The sequence below is a fragment of the Peromyscus maniculatus genome, chromosome 1 (genome assembly GCF_049852395.1).
Source record: "Peromyscus maniculatus bairdii isolate BWxNUB_F1_BW_parent chromosome 1, HU_Pman_BW_mat_3.1, whole genome shotgun sequence".
In the NCBI taxonomy this organism is placed as follows: domain Eukaryota; kingdom Metazoa; phylum Chordata; class Mammalia; order Rodentia; family Cricetidae; genus Peromyscus; species Peromyscus maniculatus.
The window spans coordinates 150,967,583-150,986,072 of record NC_134852.1 but is presented as its reverse complement, the minus strand read 5'-3'; the positions used below and the strand labels follow the sequence as shown (position 1 = coordinate 150,986,072).

General features: G+C 41.5%; 1 non-coding gene and 1 pseudogene across 1 annotated transcript; both read right to left on the bottom strand.

Moving 5' to 3' along the window:
- Positions 1-723: 723 nt before the first annotated feature.
- Positions 724-831, bottom strand: LOC121826923 (U6 spliceosomal RNA). Its single transcript, XR_006069084.2, has one exon. It is a non-coding gene; the product is annotated as a U6 spliceosomal RNA (small nuclear RNA).
- A 900-nt stretch (positions 832-1,731) lies between these two features.
- LOC102922982 (olfactory receptor 13A1-like) lies at positions 1,732-2,727 on the bottom strand (annotated as a pseudogene).
- Between the last annotated feature and the right edge of the window lie 15,763 nt (positions 2,728-18,490).

The window sequence follows — 18,490 nt, the reverse complement described above, 5'->3', positions numbered from 1 at the left end:
ACAAAGAGCCAAATGTCCATGCACTGAGTCCTCTGAAAATATGAGACAGAACAAATGTTTTGAAAAGGTCTTTTGCCCACAAGAATGAAGAGCTAATTAATACAACATACCTGATTTGCATCACATGTTCTGCTGTGGTACAGAATTTAAGAAGAATAAGGAAGTAAGCTGATGAAGAATGTGTTCAGTCTGAAAAGGATATAGCATCATCTCAGCAGCAATCGCTGTAGATGCTGCCCTTTCTCCACTGAGTTGTCTTCCTATCAGTGTCTTAGAGTGGCTGCAGATGTACTTCCTTTTCCTCTTCCTTTTTTTCTGCCTTCTTATTCCTGTTCTCAGAGGGTTTGAAGAATTTTAGCCAGGAGTGGTTGGTCAACACAAAACTGATACCATTTTGGTGTGTGCTTTTTGTTTTGTTTTGTCATATTGTCTTGGATTTCTTTTGCTTTTTGCACACACAGACACAGACACACAGACACACACACACACACAGACACACACACACAGACACACACACACACAGACACACACACAAACACAGACACACACACACACAAACACACACACAGAAATAGAGAGAGCCAAAGGATTGGATGGGTAGTTAAGTAGGGATGTACGATGAGGAAGGAGTTGTGGAAGGAAAAAGAATATGATTAAAATATATTATAGGAAAAAAGTTTTAGCCCTTGCACTTTTGACTATGATCCACTTTTTTTTTATATTAAAAATATGGAACGCTTCACGAATTTGCATGTCATCTGTGTGCAGGGACCATGCTAATCTTCTCTGTATCATTCCAATTTTTAGTATATGTGCTGCCGAAGCATGCACCTATGATCCACTTTTTGTTGATTTTTATTCATGATGTGAGGGAAGAGTTCCATTTTCCTATGCAAATACTCATCTACTCTCTCCAAAACTCTGTTGGAATGTCTTATCTTTCTCCCGAGTTCAGCAGTCCTCGTTGTCATCAGTAAGCTGGAGTCACATCTTTGAGCTCATTTTTGAAACTTAAATGTCACCTCTGTTCCTCTAATTGCCTTCCTCTTCATGCCAATGCCACTAGCCTTGTCTTGCACAGCTCAGAAGGAAGCTGTGAAATTGAGAACAGACCCACTCGACATGTGTCTTCTCAAGACTCTGTGGCATGCTGACACCTCAAATTTCCTTAAGAAGTTTAGCCGGGCAGTGGTGGTGCACGCCTTTAATCCCAGCACTCGGGAGGCAGAGCCAGGCGGATCTCTGTGAATTCAAGGCCAGCCTAGGCTACCAAGTGAGTTCCAGGAAAGGCACAAAGCTACATAGGGAAATCCTGTCTTGAAAAAACAAAAAAACAAAACAACAACAACAACAACAACAACAACAACAACAACGACAACAAAAAAAGAAGTTTGGATCCATTAACGGCAGTTCTGAAACATAGCCCCGCGATATTTACAGGGTGGCACTGGATGAAAGGGTTTTGTTTTGTGACTATCATCATTGTTGCCCACTGAAAATATTTCAGGAATTGGAATGCGGCCATCTACATTTAGATAAACTTAATTACTTTAGGAACAATTTGTATTTTTCAGGATATAAAGCTTGAGTGTTTTGTTTATATTGCCTTTAAGAATTATGTTGTTTTTGAGGTTACAGTAAATGGAATTGTCCAGTCCTTGCATCAGAGAATGCTTTTCTAAAACAATAATAGGTACACCCCACTCCATGGGGCTGCTCTCAGGAGGGCATATGTAGGAAGAGCACAGGCCAGGAGAAGAGCCTGCACATCTCCACTTAGTGTGAGGAAGAGGGCAAGAGTCTCGCCAGGGCGAGCTTGACATCCTTGTTCCTCAGTGTATAGATGAGGGGGTTCAGGGTTGGGCTGAGCACTGAGTACAGCACCGAAGTCATTTTGCTTCTTTCTGGGCTGTAGCTGGAAGCAGGACTGATGTAGGCACAGAACACAGATGAGTAGAACACACAGACCACTATGAGGTGGGAGGAGCAGGTAAAAAAGGCCTTCCTCTTGCCCTCAGCAGAGCGCATGCGTAGGATGCTGTCGATGATGCAGCCATAGGAGAGTAAGGTGAGGATGAAGTTGATGCCTCCATAAAAGGCATCTGCCATAAGAGTCATAATGCTATTCACATATGTGGGGCTGCAGGAGAGGAGGAGGAGTGGGGGGATCTCACAGAAGAAGTGGGTAATGACCTTGGGGCCACAGAATGACAGCCTTGTCATCAGAGCAGTGTTGATAGATGCGCTCAGAGCACAGATGGACTACACACCCATGGCTAGGGCCCCACACAGGTGTGGGCTCATCCTAGAGCTGTAGTGCAGGGGATGGCAGATGGCCATGTAGCGGTCATAGGCCATGACTGTGAGCAGCAGCAGCTCAGAGGATCCTGACCACACAAGGAAGAAGAGCTGAGTCATGCACCCCTTGAAGGAGATGGTGTTGTCATCAGAGATTAGACCAACCAGTGCTTTGGGCAGCACAGAGGAGGTGCAGACAATATCCATGGTGGCCAGGTTGCATAGGAAAAAGTACATGGGACTGTGGAGCCCAGTGCTGGAGGTGACCAAAGCAATGATGACAATGTTGCCTAGTATAGCCATCGTGTAGAGAGTCAGGAAGCAGCCAATCAGGAACAGCCGTAGACTAGGGTGCTCTGAGAACCCTTCCAGCACAAACTCTGTCACCATTGTCTCATTGGAACTAACCATGATTGTGGAGAGTAATCAGTTGACAGTTGTGTCTGCCAGCTTCTTAGAACATATTACTGTTTACCATGCCAAAGTCTGATTTTGAAATTTGATCATCTCAAGGGTCTCTGTTGTCTGAAAAGGAATGAGTGAATGTATTTCCATCAGGGAAGCCTCTTGTCCCTCATGTCCTTACCATATCATTTGGTATTTCACTTGCTTTGGTTTTTTCATCGAGAATCTTTTACCCTGAACATTTGGACCAAAGGGGACATCTACAACTTCCTCATCTTGATCATTTTGCTTTCTCTGATATTTGGAGTGGAACTACACTATCCATTGAAACCTGGTAATTATCATTCCCCATGACTATGAATCTGTGATGGGCAAAGACTGGATTAGACACAGGACTTTCACACAGTCTCAGCTCCCTGCATGGATGTGTCTCTTCATAGGAAAAGTACTTACTTCACCTGTGCTCCTCACCAAGTGGTACCCGTTGTTGCTTCTCATCAGGATCAAACCAGGCATCCCCTGCAGAGTATCATGGGGGAGCCTCAGAATCTGTACTATCATAGAAGATAAATTACTGAGAGAAGAGGTCGATGAGAACTCACTTGGGGGGCCAAAGACTGCCGTCTTGCCTGCATTTGGCTATCTGGAGTCATGCCACATACTTTTATATCCCTGAAAATAATGCACATTTTAAAAAATTTTCTTTCTTTTTTTTGTGTGTGATATTTTGTTATGCACAACAGAAAGTAGAATGACACTTCTGGAAAACTATAAATCAAGAAACATTTACCATACACATGATGTTTAGCTGTGTTTTGATGCCTGACATTCCCTATTGGCCTACCAGACAATATTATCTTACTCGAATGTGATGCTGCTATACAGAGGGAAAAATTAATCAATAAGTTTCCTTACTGTTCACACATGCACACTGTGAAGCAGAGAGTCTAGCTGCATACACTCAAGCCCCTTTTCCATAATTTCATCCTTCATTTTTGAACTTAGTTTTGATTGCTAGGGTGCCCATTTGTGCATAAATGGACATGGGAGGATCTAGTATCCAGGTGGGGAGAGTGTGGTGAAGCAAATTCACAGCAGACCCTCATGTCTACATGTAAGCTAGATCTCAGCAAGGCTGACTTGAAAACCTTCAGAAACTGAGCCTTGACCAGGAGCAAAGCAGCTCAGGATCCTCACTGTGGTTACAAACTGGAGCATCTGCAGATCCCACAGTCTGTCCAGAAAGATTGGTAGAGGAAGCATGTATACTTACAGCCCTGTTATCACAGTCCTCTACCTCTTTGTTTGACCATTTTTCTTGATACTTATATTTAGACAGCTGTAATTGTTTCTTTAGGTGACTCCCAGTCATGTCGGCCCTGATCTGTAGCAGATAAGGCAGTGCTAACACCAACAGGGCTGAGCTGGTGTTTTTAATTCCATGGAAGATGAAGGTCTTTTTTGAACCTCAACAGTGGACTCCAGAAAACAGGGTATGAAAATCTCTCTGTGGCATTTTCTCACCATGCTCTGTGGATGTCATGGTCAAACAAGACAACGTTCAAGTCCTTTCTAGTCATCAATATAGATCTTAGATTCATCTAAATTTGCTGATTTTCAATTCTCAATTAGTGTGAGCACTGTGGGTCATGAGAGTAAGCCCATTTTTGAACATAAGGCGAAAATAAGACATGAATCAACTCTCGGATCATGATCAGAAGCTAGAACATTCTGCTGCTTATACAGTGGAGCGTGAAATCAAATCTTTCTATCATAATCTGTTCTCTGACACAGAACTCTTTTTCAACCTCAAGACTCACCAAGAACATGAGTAATGCCCCTCTGTGCTGATATTCAAACACTGGGATAAACGTCACTTTCATAGTGAGACTTCTGTTTTGAAGCTCCATTGGTAGTTGGAAGAGTCACACAGTGGAAACTAAACTTTCACTCACCTTTTCTTGTCATTGTGAATTCAGGTGATGATGGCTCTCACAAAAGTACACACTGCTGACCACAGACTCTCCACTCCTGCAAGCACCAAGTCTTAAGCGTTTCCCTGAAGCTCTGTCTTCCTTTGTGTGGAGGTCATTGGTCTTCAGAAATACTTGTGATTTACTGAGACCAGGGGCAGGTGCTTGTCCTGGTGCCTCCTGGGATAGAAACTGAAGGAGAAAGTTCTGAGGATCAATTAAAGGGGACTCATAGCCTCATGACCAAGCTCCCTGCAGACTGCTGTTGAGGACAGTGGTAAATGGAGTCTCATAGTGTGGGTAGGAGCAGTTGGTCCTCTACACCTCCGTCCTCCAACACTCTGCATGCATCTCCCAGAGTGTCATTGGGATTCTCCTGGCCTGTGTGGAAGGTGTCACTTAGATATGAATTGACTCTTCTTATTCCTCTGAGAGTACTTCTTCTGACTTTTACACACATGCAATGGGTTTATTCTAAGTATCTTGTACTTTCTGTGCCTCCCCTTCCTCTTCCTACATTCAAGTCTTTCAATGTTATTGTTATAACTCTGCACCTCCATTCTGTTTGCTACATTTATAAGCATTTAAAATATTCATTCAGCCCTGAGACTATATATACAGGTGTTGTTATACAGACAGAACAGTTTATATTTAGGAATATACATGAATATACATATGCTTATATGCAGTCGGTAACAATTCATAAATAAATAAGCAGTCATGAGTTGGAGAGAGTCTGGGAGGAATATATGGGAAGGTTTTGAAGGAGAAAGAAACAGCATAAAAGTTAAAATCAAATTATAACCTCAACAAATTTTAAAGTTAAAAAATTATTCAAAGTTTTATGTGTCATTAGATTCTTCATAAAGAAAAACCTAAATAAAACCAATTTAATTAAAATGTTAATTGAAAAAGACTTTTTCACACAACAAATTCTGATTGTGATTCCCTCCCAACTCCTAGATTCTTCCTATCCACCCAACTCCATGCCCTTGCTTCTCTGTCTTTAGAAAACAAACAAAAAGCAAACAAAACAACAAACAAAAAGAGCAAACACAATAAACAAACAATACAACCAAAAACCACGAAAAACAGAAAATCAGAAATAATAATATACAAGAAAAAGACTAGAAAGAGAAAAAACAGCCAATGAAATATGACAGATAAAGTCTACTGAAATACTACTCAGACTGTTGTCTTTTCCATCTACTACTGATTACAGGGTCTACCCATAAGTAGGGTTTATATACCCAGGGATGCTCTATTGGTGAGAATGAATTATCCCTGAGTATTCCAAATCTCTCACTATTTGCACACTGTAAGGTTGTGGATTTCTGTCTTTGTGCTTATATATTGCAGGAGGAACTTCTCTGATGATAGCTGAGTGAGATACTGATCTATGGGTATAGCAGAATGTCATTAGTAGTCATTCGGTTGCTACTTACCTTTATGAGAGCTGTAATGTTTGGTATTCCCCATTTCATGTCCTATATAGCCTCAAGTTTCTGGCCATTGGAACACTGTTGGGCATGGGTTCCATTTCATAGAGTGGACATTACATCCAATTACGTAGTGGTTGGTTACTCCCAAAACTTTTGTGCCACTGTTACAACAGTTGATCATGCAAGCTCTTCACCACTGTATATTGAAGGGTTCATAGCTGGGTGGTATTCACTTTTTTGTTGCACATTTCATTTTTTTTAACACCTGAATCTACCCCTATCTTTATCCATTCACCTATTGACAAAAATTGAGGCTGTTTTCAGTTTCTAGAACTTATGAATAGAGCAGCAATTAACATGGATTATTAGCAACTGTCTTTGTAGTAGAATATAGAGTCATTTGGGTTTGTGCCTCCAAAATGATAAGCTGGATCTTGAGTTAGATTGATTCTCATCTTTCCAAGGAATTGCCAAATTGGTTTCCATAAAGGGTCTAGAAATTTGCACTTCCACCAGGCATGGATGAGTGTTCCCCTTACCTCACATCCTTACCAGCATGAGCTGCCTTTGTTTTATTAATCTTTGCCATTCTGAGTGGGGTAAAATGAAACCAAAAAGTAATTTGATTTTTATTTCTCTGATGACCAAGAATGCTGAACATTTCTTTAAATGTTTCTCAGTCATTTGTGTTTCATCCTTGGAGAACTCTTTGTTTAGTTCTGTACACCATTTTTAAAATTTATTCTATGTGTCTTTCTCATCTTGTATCCTGATCACATTCATTCCTCATCCTTTCTCTTCTGCCCTGTGCCCCTGCATCACCCCCACCAAACCAAACAAAACAAAATTAAGGGAAAAAAGGAAGAAAATAAAATGAAAAAAAAAAGGTAAAAATAAAAAAAAAATCTCATCGTGGAAGCTGCAATGTGACCCAAAAAGTCATGCTTATACCCCTTTGTCCATACATCTCTATTTGCTAGTGTTAATTGCAAAGAGTCATTGGTCTGGTTTGAGGCTCCTGGTCTCCACTCCACAATTGTTGCTGGGCCCGGCCCCCGCTAGAATTCTTCCTGACATCCTACCACTGCCCTGTATTGTGGTGATCCTGCAGCTTTGGGTCTGTGAGTCAGGTCCCTTGATGTGCTCCAACAGATCATAGATGGGGTGGATGTTGGGGTGGGCCAAGTTATAGCCCTGGGTTTGGGCCTGGGCAGCTGTTGGGTTGGTCCATCAGATTGGGACAGCTCTCACATGGTCACAGTTTTGGAGCTGGCTCACCCATACCTCTGCTAGCAGTGTTGACTCTGTTGTGCTGCCCTGTCAAGGTGCAGGGTCTGCTCTCCCAAATGTCACAGCTGGTAGGGGTCGGAGATGGCTCTTTTATTCTTAAGTCCATAGGGTCAGCTGTCACACCTGCCTCAGGTATTAATGGGCTGGGGGAAGGGCATCATTCCCCCTCCCATGCTGCCACAAGACAGATGAGAAGTGGGGACATCTTTCTCATGCTCACAATTTTGGGACTGGCTCACCCACATCTCTGCTAACAGGGTTGGCTCTATTGTGTGGCTCTGGCTAGGTGCAGGGTCTGCTGTATCCCATTTTTAGTGTGGGGTTTTTTGATGTTCAGTTTTTTGAGTTCACTATATATTTTAGATATTAGCCCTCTATTAGAGGTGTAGTTGATAAAAATCTTTTTATCCTATAGCCTTCCACGTTGATGGTGTCCTTTGCCATACAGAAGCCTTTTGGTTTCATGAGGTACGATTAGTGCCTATGCTGGTGGTGTCCTCTCCAGAAAATCTTTCTCTGTGTTAATGAGTTCAAGACAATTTTCTCTTCTGTCAGATTCAGGGTATCTAGTCTGATCTTGACCCATTTGGAATTGAGTTTTGTGAAGAGTGAAAAGAATGAATCCATCATTACTCTTCTACATGCAGCCCTCCAGTTTGATCAACATATTTTGCTAAAGACGCTGTCTTTTTTCCCCCGTGTGTATTTATGATGTCTTTGTGAAATATCAGGTGTCCATAGCTGTGTAGATTTATGTCTGTGCCTTCAATTCAATTCTATTGATCAACATGTCTGTTTTATATAAAAAAAACAATGTTGGTTTTATTACTATTGCTCTTAGTACAACTTCAGATCAGGGATGGTCGTATCTCCAGCAGTTTTTTCATTCAGGATCATTTTAGCTATCCTTATATTTTTGTTCCCATATTAAGCTGAAACTTGTCCTTCCACTTTCTGTGAAGAATTGTGTTGTAATTTTGATGAGGACTGCATCATTGAATCTGTTGTTTGCTTTTGGTTGGATGTCCGGTTTCACTATATGATTTTACTGATCCATAAGCATGGGATATATTTTTGTCTTCTTATAACTTCTTCAGTGTCTTCAATTTTTCATGTAATTTTTTCACTTGCTTGGTTACTGTTATCTAAGATAGTTTTTAATGCTACTGTAAAAGGCATTGTTTCCCACTTACTTTCCCAGTCTGTTATTTTTATATAGGAAAGCTACTGATGTTTGTATTAACTTTGTATCCTTCTACTTTGTTGAAAGTGTTTATCAGCTATAGAGATTTAGTGGTGGAGTTTTAAGGGTCTTTTATGTAAACAATTATACAATCTGCAAATACGATACATTGACTCCTTCTTTTCCTATTTGTATCTTCTTGGTCTCCTTCAGTTGTCTTATTACCCTAGCTAAGACTTCAAGAACTATAGAATAGGTATGGAGAGTGTGGACATCTTTGTCTTGTTCTTGATATAGTAGAAATGTTTTGAGTTTCTCTCCATTTATTGTGATGGTAGATGTGGGCTGCTGCAAATCACCTTTATAATGTTGAGGTATGTCCCTTCATCCCTTGTCTCTCCAGGGCTTTTATTATAAAAGGGTTTTAAATTTTATATAAAAATCAAAAGCTTTTTTTGAATTTAATTGGTATTTTTTGTCTTTTACTCTGTGTCTGTGGAAGATGGCATTTATTTATTTATATATGTTGTACCACAACTGTATATGTAAGATGAAGCCTACTTTATCAATGTGGATGATCCTTTTGATGTGTTCTTGGATTCAGTTTGCAATGTTTTATTGAGAATTTTCCATCTGTTTTCATAGGGGAAATCAGTGTGTAATTCCCTTTTGCTGTTGGGTCTTTTCATGGTTGAGGTATTAAGGTAACTGTGGCCGTGTAAAAAAAAATTTAGCAATGTTCCTTCCACTTCTATTTTGTGGAATAATTTGAGGAGTATTAATTCTTTTTTGAAAGTCTGGTAGAATTCTATGCTCAATCCATCTGGCCTTGTGCTTTTATTTTTTATTGAGAAACTTTTAATCACATTTAATATTTCACTTAGGCTTACAGGTCTGTTTAAATCAATATGGATCTTGATTTAACTATGGTAGGTGGTATATCAAGGGACCTGCCTGCAATGAGTCTACAGGTTGAACTCAGTCCCCAGGGGAGTCTTTGCCCTGGAGGAGATAGGAATGGGGGGTGGGCTAGGGGAAGGTGTGGGGGGGATCCGTGCATGATATGTAAAATTAAATTAAATTATAGAATAAAATAAAAATTAAAATAAAAAAAGAAATTTATCCTGCAAATTTAGGAGGACCCTAAGAGGGCCATGCATGATTGTCCTAGGAAAGGGAATAGATAAGATCTCCTGGCTAAACTGTGGTAGGGAGGAAGAGGATAGGGGATGGGGGATGAGGACATGAGGGAATGGGATGGTTGAGTTGGGAGGTAAGGAGAGGGAGAGTAATGAAAGAGCTATCTGATAGAGGGGACCATTATGGGGTTAGGGAGAAACCTGGTGCTAGGGAAATTCCTAGGAATCCACAAGATGACCCCAGCTAAGACTCCTAGCAATGATGGAGAGGGTGCCTGAATTGGCTTTCTCCAATAATCAGATTGGTGACTACCCTAATTGTCAGCACAGAACCTTCATCCACTAACTGATGGAAGCAGATGCAGAGATTCACAACCAAGCACTGGGCCGAGCTTCAGGGGTCCAGTTGAGAGGAAGGACAGATTATATGAGTGGGGCGGGGGGGGAGGGGTTCCAAATCATGATGGGGAAACCCAAAGAGACAGCTGGCCTGAGCTAATGGGAGCTTACAGACTCTGGACTGACAGCTGGGGAGCCTGCATAGAACCAAACTAGGCCTTCTGAATGTGGGTGACAGTGGTGTGGCTTGGTCTGTTTCTGGGGCTGCTAAAAGTGGGACCAGGATTTATCCCTGGTGGATGAACTGTCTTTTTGGAGCCCATTCCCTGTGGTGGGACACCTTGCTCAGCCTTGATGCAGGGGGAAGGGTCTTGGTCCTACCTCAACTTGATATATCAGCCTGTGTTGACTACCGAAGGGAGGCCTTATCCTCTTTGAGGATTGGATGGGTGGTGGGATGGGAGGCAGTTGGAGGAGTGGGAGGTAGTGAGGGAGGGGGAACTATGGTTGGTATGGAAAATGAAAAAAAAAATGATTTTGGGGCGATACTCAGAACAGAACAAGAAGGCCGAAGGAGGCCTCTTTGGTGCATTGGGGTCCTTGAACTTCTTTTTGGTCTCCCCTTTGTGGAGGGGATGTAGGTTTTCATTTCTCTCTCATAACGAGCCTTGTCAGCCTTTGCCATGTCTTCACATTTCCCCTTTTCTTTAGCAGACATGCTCTTCCACCTTTCTGAGCACTTCGAGAACTCTGAGAAGTTGACAGAAGCATCCGGGTGCTTCTTCTTGTGTTCCTCCCGGCAAGTTTGCACAAAGAATGCATATGAGGTCATTTTGCCTCTCAGCTTCTTAGGGTCTCCTTTGCCCATGTTTAGTTGATTTTCCTTCACAAGGGACAGAGATGCCCAGTGCCCGTCCAGCTCGCGCTGGCCCCAGCGCTGTCTCTATGGAGCTCAATGTACTGCAATGGCTGTGTGTGCGGGAGGCAGACACAGCCTCCTCACTCTCTCCGCTCTGTCTCTCCAGTTTTTTATGTATGTAATTAGTGCTGTAAACTTGCCTCTTGATACTTCCTTCATGTGGCTTGGGTATGTTGAGATTTCATTTTCATTCAATTCTAAAAAGTTTTTTAATATATATCTTAATTTCTGTCTTGACCCAGTTTTCATTCAGTATGGATTAGTTCAGTTTCCATGAATTTGTGTACTTTCTTTCTTGTTGTATTGATATCTAACTTTAATCCATGGTGGTCAGAAAGGATGCAGGGTGTCTTTCAAATTTCTCATATCTGTTGAGACCTGCTTTGTGTCAGAATATATGGTCAATTGTGGAGAAAGTTCCATAAGCTTCTGAGAAGATGATATATTGACTTTTTTGTGTGGGTGAAATGTTGTGTGTGTGTGTGTGTTTGTGTATACTGCATATATATATATATACAGCATATATATATATATATATATATATATATATATATATATATATATTAGGACCATTTGACTCATAACATCACTTAGCTTTAGGATTTCTGTTTAGTTAATGTGTATAACCTGTCTATTGGAAAGCTGGGTATTGAAGTTATCCCATATTACTATGTGGATGTCAATATGTGATTTTATCTGTAGTAGGGTTTCATTTATGAACATCAATACCATTGTGCTTGGTGCATAGATGTTTATGATGCAGTCTCATCTTGTTGGATTTTTCTTTCAATGAGTGCATAGTGTCCTTTAAAATTTCTTCTGATTAATTTTGGTTTTAATCTATTTTACCAGTTATTAAAATGGTTAATGATTTCTTGCTTGCTTCTTAGAATATCTTTTCTGTCCTTTTAATCTTAGGTGATTTCTATCCTTGATGTTGAGGTATGTTTGTTGGATGCAGCAAAGGGATGGATCCCGTTTTCAAATATGATTTGTTACTCTGTCTTTTGGGGGGAGGAATTGAAACCATTGATTGAGAGTTATTAGTGAGCAGTGCTTTTGATATCACCTTCTTTTGTTAGTATGATGGGTTTTTGCCCACTTTTGATGTACCAGTCTACATATCTCCCTGGGGAAGGCTATTGGCTAGAATCCAGAGATTTCCTTCCCATGGTCCTAATTCTAGATGCTCAGCTGTCACACAACTAACAAGGTCAAATGTACAGACCCATTATATTCTTAAAGGAGCCAAGAAATGCATTCTAATTTGTTCAGAGTTATTGGTGTACATGTGAAAACTATAGGATTGGCCTTAAAGGGAAGTTGAGTCATTATAAGTCAAAGAGATTATTCAAGTGCCTGTTTCTTGGAAATCTCCTAGGATAAGTTTAATTTCTTCCAGTACAGAGTTTGAACTTTTTGGTGTGGCAGTAGTTGTGGTGATAGAGAGACAGGCCAAGGGTATAGAAAAAGCTAATCCTGGCATTCTGTTGTTCCTTGGTCATATGACATTATAGTGTCTCTACATGAGCTAACTTCTAAGAGAGGGAGGTCCTAACATGTCATATTTTCATCATCTTTCCACACCCTACTTTGCTCATCAATACGTCTCTATGTAGGGCAGAGTTGTATGCCACATAATTGTCTGAGTATACAGTGGGAAGAGTTTTGTAATCTGAATTGTGGCCAACTCCTCTAGCCCACCAGATCTTGTTGACCTTTTTGAATTTACTTTGTTTTGAATATCTTGTTCCTGTGTAAGTAGAGGGACAGATGTTTCAAGAAAGTGTCATAGTCTCATGAAGAGACCTCTGGCTTCTTTATGTGTCACAACCTCCAAACCATAAGGAAGACCTTCAAGTAGATAAGGATATCTTTCTCAAAGTGGGGGGGAAATAGTATGTTCAGGACATTCTAGGTAAGCTTAAAAGCAGAATTCCTGGGAGAAGGCATAAATGATTCATAAGGAATTTTCCATCAACCCAATATCCTCAAACTGTACAAATATTAAAAGTGCCCCAAGTATGTTACAGGTGGAGATGAAAACCAAAGGTGGCATGGCAGCCATCATGTGGCTCAGCTTTGCTGGATCTTTGTCAAGCAGCTGTGCTGGCGTTATGACTTCTGCCATTCTATTCAGATATGGCTGTGCCACTTCAACTCCCCACTCTCACCAATGGACAGGTCTGCTATACAGAAACTTAACAGAGAAATAGTGAAAACAACTTAGTATTGGCATAAAACCTGACATGTGGACCAAGGAATCAAATTGAAGACCCTGACAATAGTCCACACACCTATGAACACCTGATTTTTGACAAAGAAGCCAAAACTGTACAAGAAAAAAAGAAAACATCAATAAATGATGATGGCATAACTGGATGTCAACATGTAGAAGATTGCAAATAGATCCATGCCTATCACCATGCACAAGACTCAATTCCACATGGATCAAAGACCTCAATATAAATCCAGTTACACTGAACCTGATAGTAGAGAAAGTAGGAAGTAGCCTAGAATGCATTGACATAGGACACCTGTGCCAATATAAATATAACACCAGTAGCACAGGCTCTGCGAGCAACAATTAATAAATGAGACCTCCTGAAACTAAGAAGGTTCTCTAAGGCAAAGGACATGGTAAATAAGATAAAACAACAGCGTACAGAATGGGAAAAGATCTTCACCAATCCCACATCTGACAGAGGGCTGTTCTCCAAAGTACAGAAAAAACTCAAGAAAGTAGACAGCAAAATACCAAACAGTCCAATTTAAAAAATGAGCTACAGATCTAGACAAAGAATTCTCAACAGAAGAATCTCAAATGTCTAAAAGACATTTAAGGAATTGTTCAACTTGTTTAATCATCAGAGAAATGCAAATCAAAATGACTCTGAGATACCATCTTATACCTGTCAGAATTGCTAAGATCAAAAACACTGATGAAGCCTTATATTGGAGTGAATGTGGAGCAAGGGGAACACTCTTCCACTGTTGATGGGAGAGAAAACTTGTACAGCCACTTTGGAAATCAGTATGGCAGTTTCTCAGAAAATTGGGAATCAATCTACCTCAAGACCCAAAGGTACCATTCTTGGACATATACTCTAGGGATGCTCAATCATATCACAATGACACTTGCTCAGTTATGTTCACTGCAGCATTATTTGTAATAGCCAGAACCTGGAAGCAACCTAGATGCCCCTCAACTGAAGAATGGATAAAGAAAATGTGGTACATATACACAATGGAGTATTACTCAGCTGTAAAAATTGATGGCATCATGAAATTTGCAGGCAAATAGATGGAACTAGAAAATATTACCCTGAGTGAGGTAATCCAGATTCAGAAAGACAAACATGGTATGTACTCACTCATATGTGGATACTAGATTTAAAGCAAAGGATAATCAGACTATAACCCACAGCTCCAGAGAAGCTAGGTAACAAAGAGGACCCTTAGAGGGATGCATGGATAGCTTCGGGAAGGGGAAACAGATGAGTTCTCCATGAGTAAACATGGAATAAGGAAGGTGGGCAATAGAGGGAATGAGATGGTCAAGCGGGAGGAGGGACAGAGTGGAAGAGCAATGAAAGAGATATCTTGATAGAGGGAGACATTATGGGGTAACTGATGCTCGGAAATTCCAAGGAATCTACAAGAATGACTCCAGCTCAGACTTCTAGCAATAGTGGAGAGGGTCCCTGAATTGGCCTACCCCGGTAATCTGATTGGTGAATACCCTAACCTTCATCAAGGAACTGATGGAAGCAGATACAGAGATCTTTTTTTTGTGTGTGTGCTTTTGTTTTTGTTTTTGTTTTTTGAGGCAGGGTTTCTCAGATACAGAGATCTATAACCAAGTACTAGGCCAAGCTCCAGGAGTCCAATAGAAGAGAGAGAAGAGGGATTATATGAGGAAGGGGCATCAGGATCATTGTGAGATGAATTGCTAAATGGTCTTATTAATAAAAAAAACCCAGAGTCAGATATTGAGGTGAAAATGGAGAGATCAGAGAAATAGAACAAGGCACAGCCAACCTCACTTTACCAACTCCTCAGCCTCCAGAAAGAGCTAATTCTTGTATACTCATGCTTATATACCTCTCTGTGCTCTGCCATCTTACTTCCTTTCTCTGTTCAGCTTCATCACTTCCTGTCTGTCTGTCCAGACCTCCAGACCTCTATAGTTATCTAGCATTGGGATTAAAGGCATGTGCCACCACATCTGACTCTGTTCTCAGTGTGGCCTTGAACTCACAGAGATCCTGATGGATCTCTGCCTCCCGAATGCTAGGATTAAAGGCATGAGCTACCACTGCCTGACCTGTATGTTTAATATAGTGGCTGTTTTTTTCCTCTGATCCCCAGATAAGCTTTATTGGGATGCACAAATAAAATATCACCACAGATCATGATAGGAAAATCTACAGAGACAACTGAACCAAGCTTGTAGGAACTCTCAAACTTTAGACCAACTGTGGAATCTGCATGAGACTGTCCTAGGCCCTTTGCATACAGTAGACAGTTGTGTAGCTTGGTGTGTGTGAGGGCCCCCTGGTAGTGGGATCAGGATCTCTCCTGGTGCATGAGCTGGCTTTCTGGAGCCTATTACCTATGGTGGGATTCCTTGCTTAGCCTTGATGCAGAGGGAAGTGGCTTAGTTCTGCCTTAATCAAATGTGCCGGGCTTTACTGACTCCCCATAGGAGGCCTTACCCTTTTGTAGGAGGGTATGGGGGGTAGTTCAGTGGAGAGGCTGGGGGGGGGTAGCGGGAGGAAGGATGAGAAAGGGATCTGTGGTTGGTATGAATAAAAAGTGAATAAAATCTTTTAAGTAAAAAAGATTGTGTACTGCTTTATCCCTATAGTTAAGACTGTGCTTGATAGTTGAACAATTGGTGGCTTATGGGGGGCACTGCTCTGGGGTAACTGGTCTCTGCCAACACTCTAGGGAACATCAGCGTTAATTTTGTTAGGAGGGAGTCTCCCTCTCTCATTCCATAATACTCTTCTCTGCTATTTTATATTCTTCTGATAAGGATCAAGTCACCAGGATGCCTGTTTATGGACTCCTAGGGTCCAGAGTGGCTATTTTTTACTGAATGTGACGGTGGCACCAATTGTCCCAACAGGACCCTACCAGTCAAGGGGTAGTGGTAATCCAGCACAACAAGGAAAGAATGAGTTCAGTACCTTGTCCACGGTTTACTTCTCAAGTGGTGTTCCAAGAGTAGGTTCTGGTCTCTGTGGCCCTTTGACTGGTAGTTCTCTTCTTAGTGAGGGTCCCAGGGGTTGAGTCAACACTTAATTGACTACACTTGTATCCACCCAGGAGCCATAGAGCTATGCCTCCTACTTTTCCTGTGCTGATAAGTCCCTGGGGGCTCTTGGTACAGAGCCATGGCCCCCTCAATTTGATCCTGTCTGATTGAGAATCTATTCTTCTTTCCCCTTACATTGTAAGTACTCATTCTTCCAAGGTCTTTTTTCTCTACAATTTGCAATTGGTCCTCTTGAGGCTGATTTGGTCACCTGGGGGTACTTTTGTTTTCTAGTAGGTACCCCTCTGAACACAGCCACCATTATTATGGCCAGCTTCCTGTCTGTCCTTTCTGGATTTCTACTGTTAAAAATCTTCTGAGATATTTCTAACAACTGTGACCTATTCATTCCCTTTAACTTTCCTAATTTTTGTGACTTTCTGTGAACATCTGGGGATGACTGGGTGATAAAAGCAATATTAATAGCCTGTTGGTTTTCTGGGGCATCTGGATCAATGGGGGTAAACCCCCAAGAAGCCTCCTGGAGGTGCTCCAGGAACCCAGCAAGAAGCCTCTTGCCTTGGTCAGTATTGGGATCCCAGTTTGTTAAAGTTGAGGGATGCTTTATTCAACTCTTCTTTCTGTGTCTACCCTGCTTACCCTTGGACCTATTGCAGTCTCCAGTCATAATTTGATCTCTCTCCTCAGAGGTAAAAAGGGTACCTAGGGGCTGCTTATAGTCATCCCATGTGGGTTGATAGGTAAACAAAACAGTTTTCAACAGGCTGATGAGGGCCTGAGGCTTCTCTGAGAATAGATCTTCCAGTTATATAAATCACTGGTCAAAAAATGCAGATAAACTAGAAAAGGAGGTCTGGGCCCTTGCACCAGCTCCTTGTTCTGTTAGGAGTGATAACCCTGCTGTGGAATGTCATTCTGTATACTGTAAATATATGTTGTTCTAATAGGTTGATAAATAAAATGCTGATTGGCCAGTAGCCAGGCAGCAAGTATAGGTGGGGTGAGAGACAAGGAGAATTTTGGGAAGAGGAAGGGCTGAGTCAGGAGTCACCAGCCAGACACAGAGGAAGCAAGATGTCAAGGAAGAACTGAGAAAAGGTACCAAGACACATGGCTAAATATAAATAAGAATTATGGGTTAATTTAAGTGTAAGAGCTAGTCAGTAATAGGCCTGAGTGAATGGCCAAGCAGTTATAATTAATATAAGCTTCTGAGTGATTATTTTATAAGCAGGCCACAGGACTACAGGGCCTTGGTGAGACTGGAGACACTTCCAGCTATATAACCCATTGGGGTTGCCTCTTTTGGGAGAATGGCTCATATCTGGCTTAACTGGCTTGGAGAAAATTCAGCATACTCTGAATCTGTGAAGGTGAGAACAGGTCTTGGGACTGCAGGTGCATGGTCCCCTTCAGACACAGTTGAGTTCTGGATTGACTGGAGGCATGAAATATAAGGTGGGGGAACTCCTTCTTCCTCCACAGGGGGGCAGAACAGAGCATGCAGACATCTTATTTAGGTTTTTACTCAGCCTTTGACTCACTGATTTGGCAACTAAAACAAAGGAGCCTTGTTTAAAGCATAACATTTCAGCCACGAAGGGGGCTCAGGAGGAGGGGGCACCAATGGTTGATGTACAGAAACTGGTCAGGATGGTTAGGATTCCCGGTGACCACTTGACAAACTCTCTTGGTTGTTTGAGCATTGAATGACCCTGAATCTGGCCATTCTAGTTCACATAGAGTACAGTACTTCCTAGGTCACAGCTGAACTCCATAGTATATCTCCTGGAGATCCTGGAAGTTTTGCTGCATGAAATTCAAGGAAAGCTTGGCTGTGTTCAGTCTGTTTCAATTTCTGCAAAAATGAAATGAAACAAAACTTACATGGATATCAGAAAAGAAAAATCTACCAGACAAAAGCACACAACTTAAAAAGAAAGACTGTCCACACAGCCAGAGGAGAGCAGACAAACACAGGCATGTAGTGTCCATCTTCACTTCTATGCCAAAACCAAGGGGACAGGAGGATGTCTCTATTCTATCACTGGAGACTAGATCTATGATCACGTCTGATCTGCCTTATCATGCTCCAAATGTCCAGACTCCCAGAACAACCCACCAATTTGTCCTGTTTCAAGTGCATGTCTCCAGAAAGTTTTACTTTCATTTTGTTATCAATTTGCAAATGTGTGGTGGTCACAGTCTGGGTTTTCCC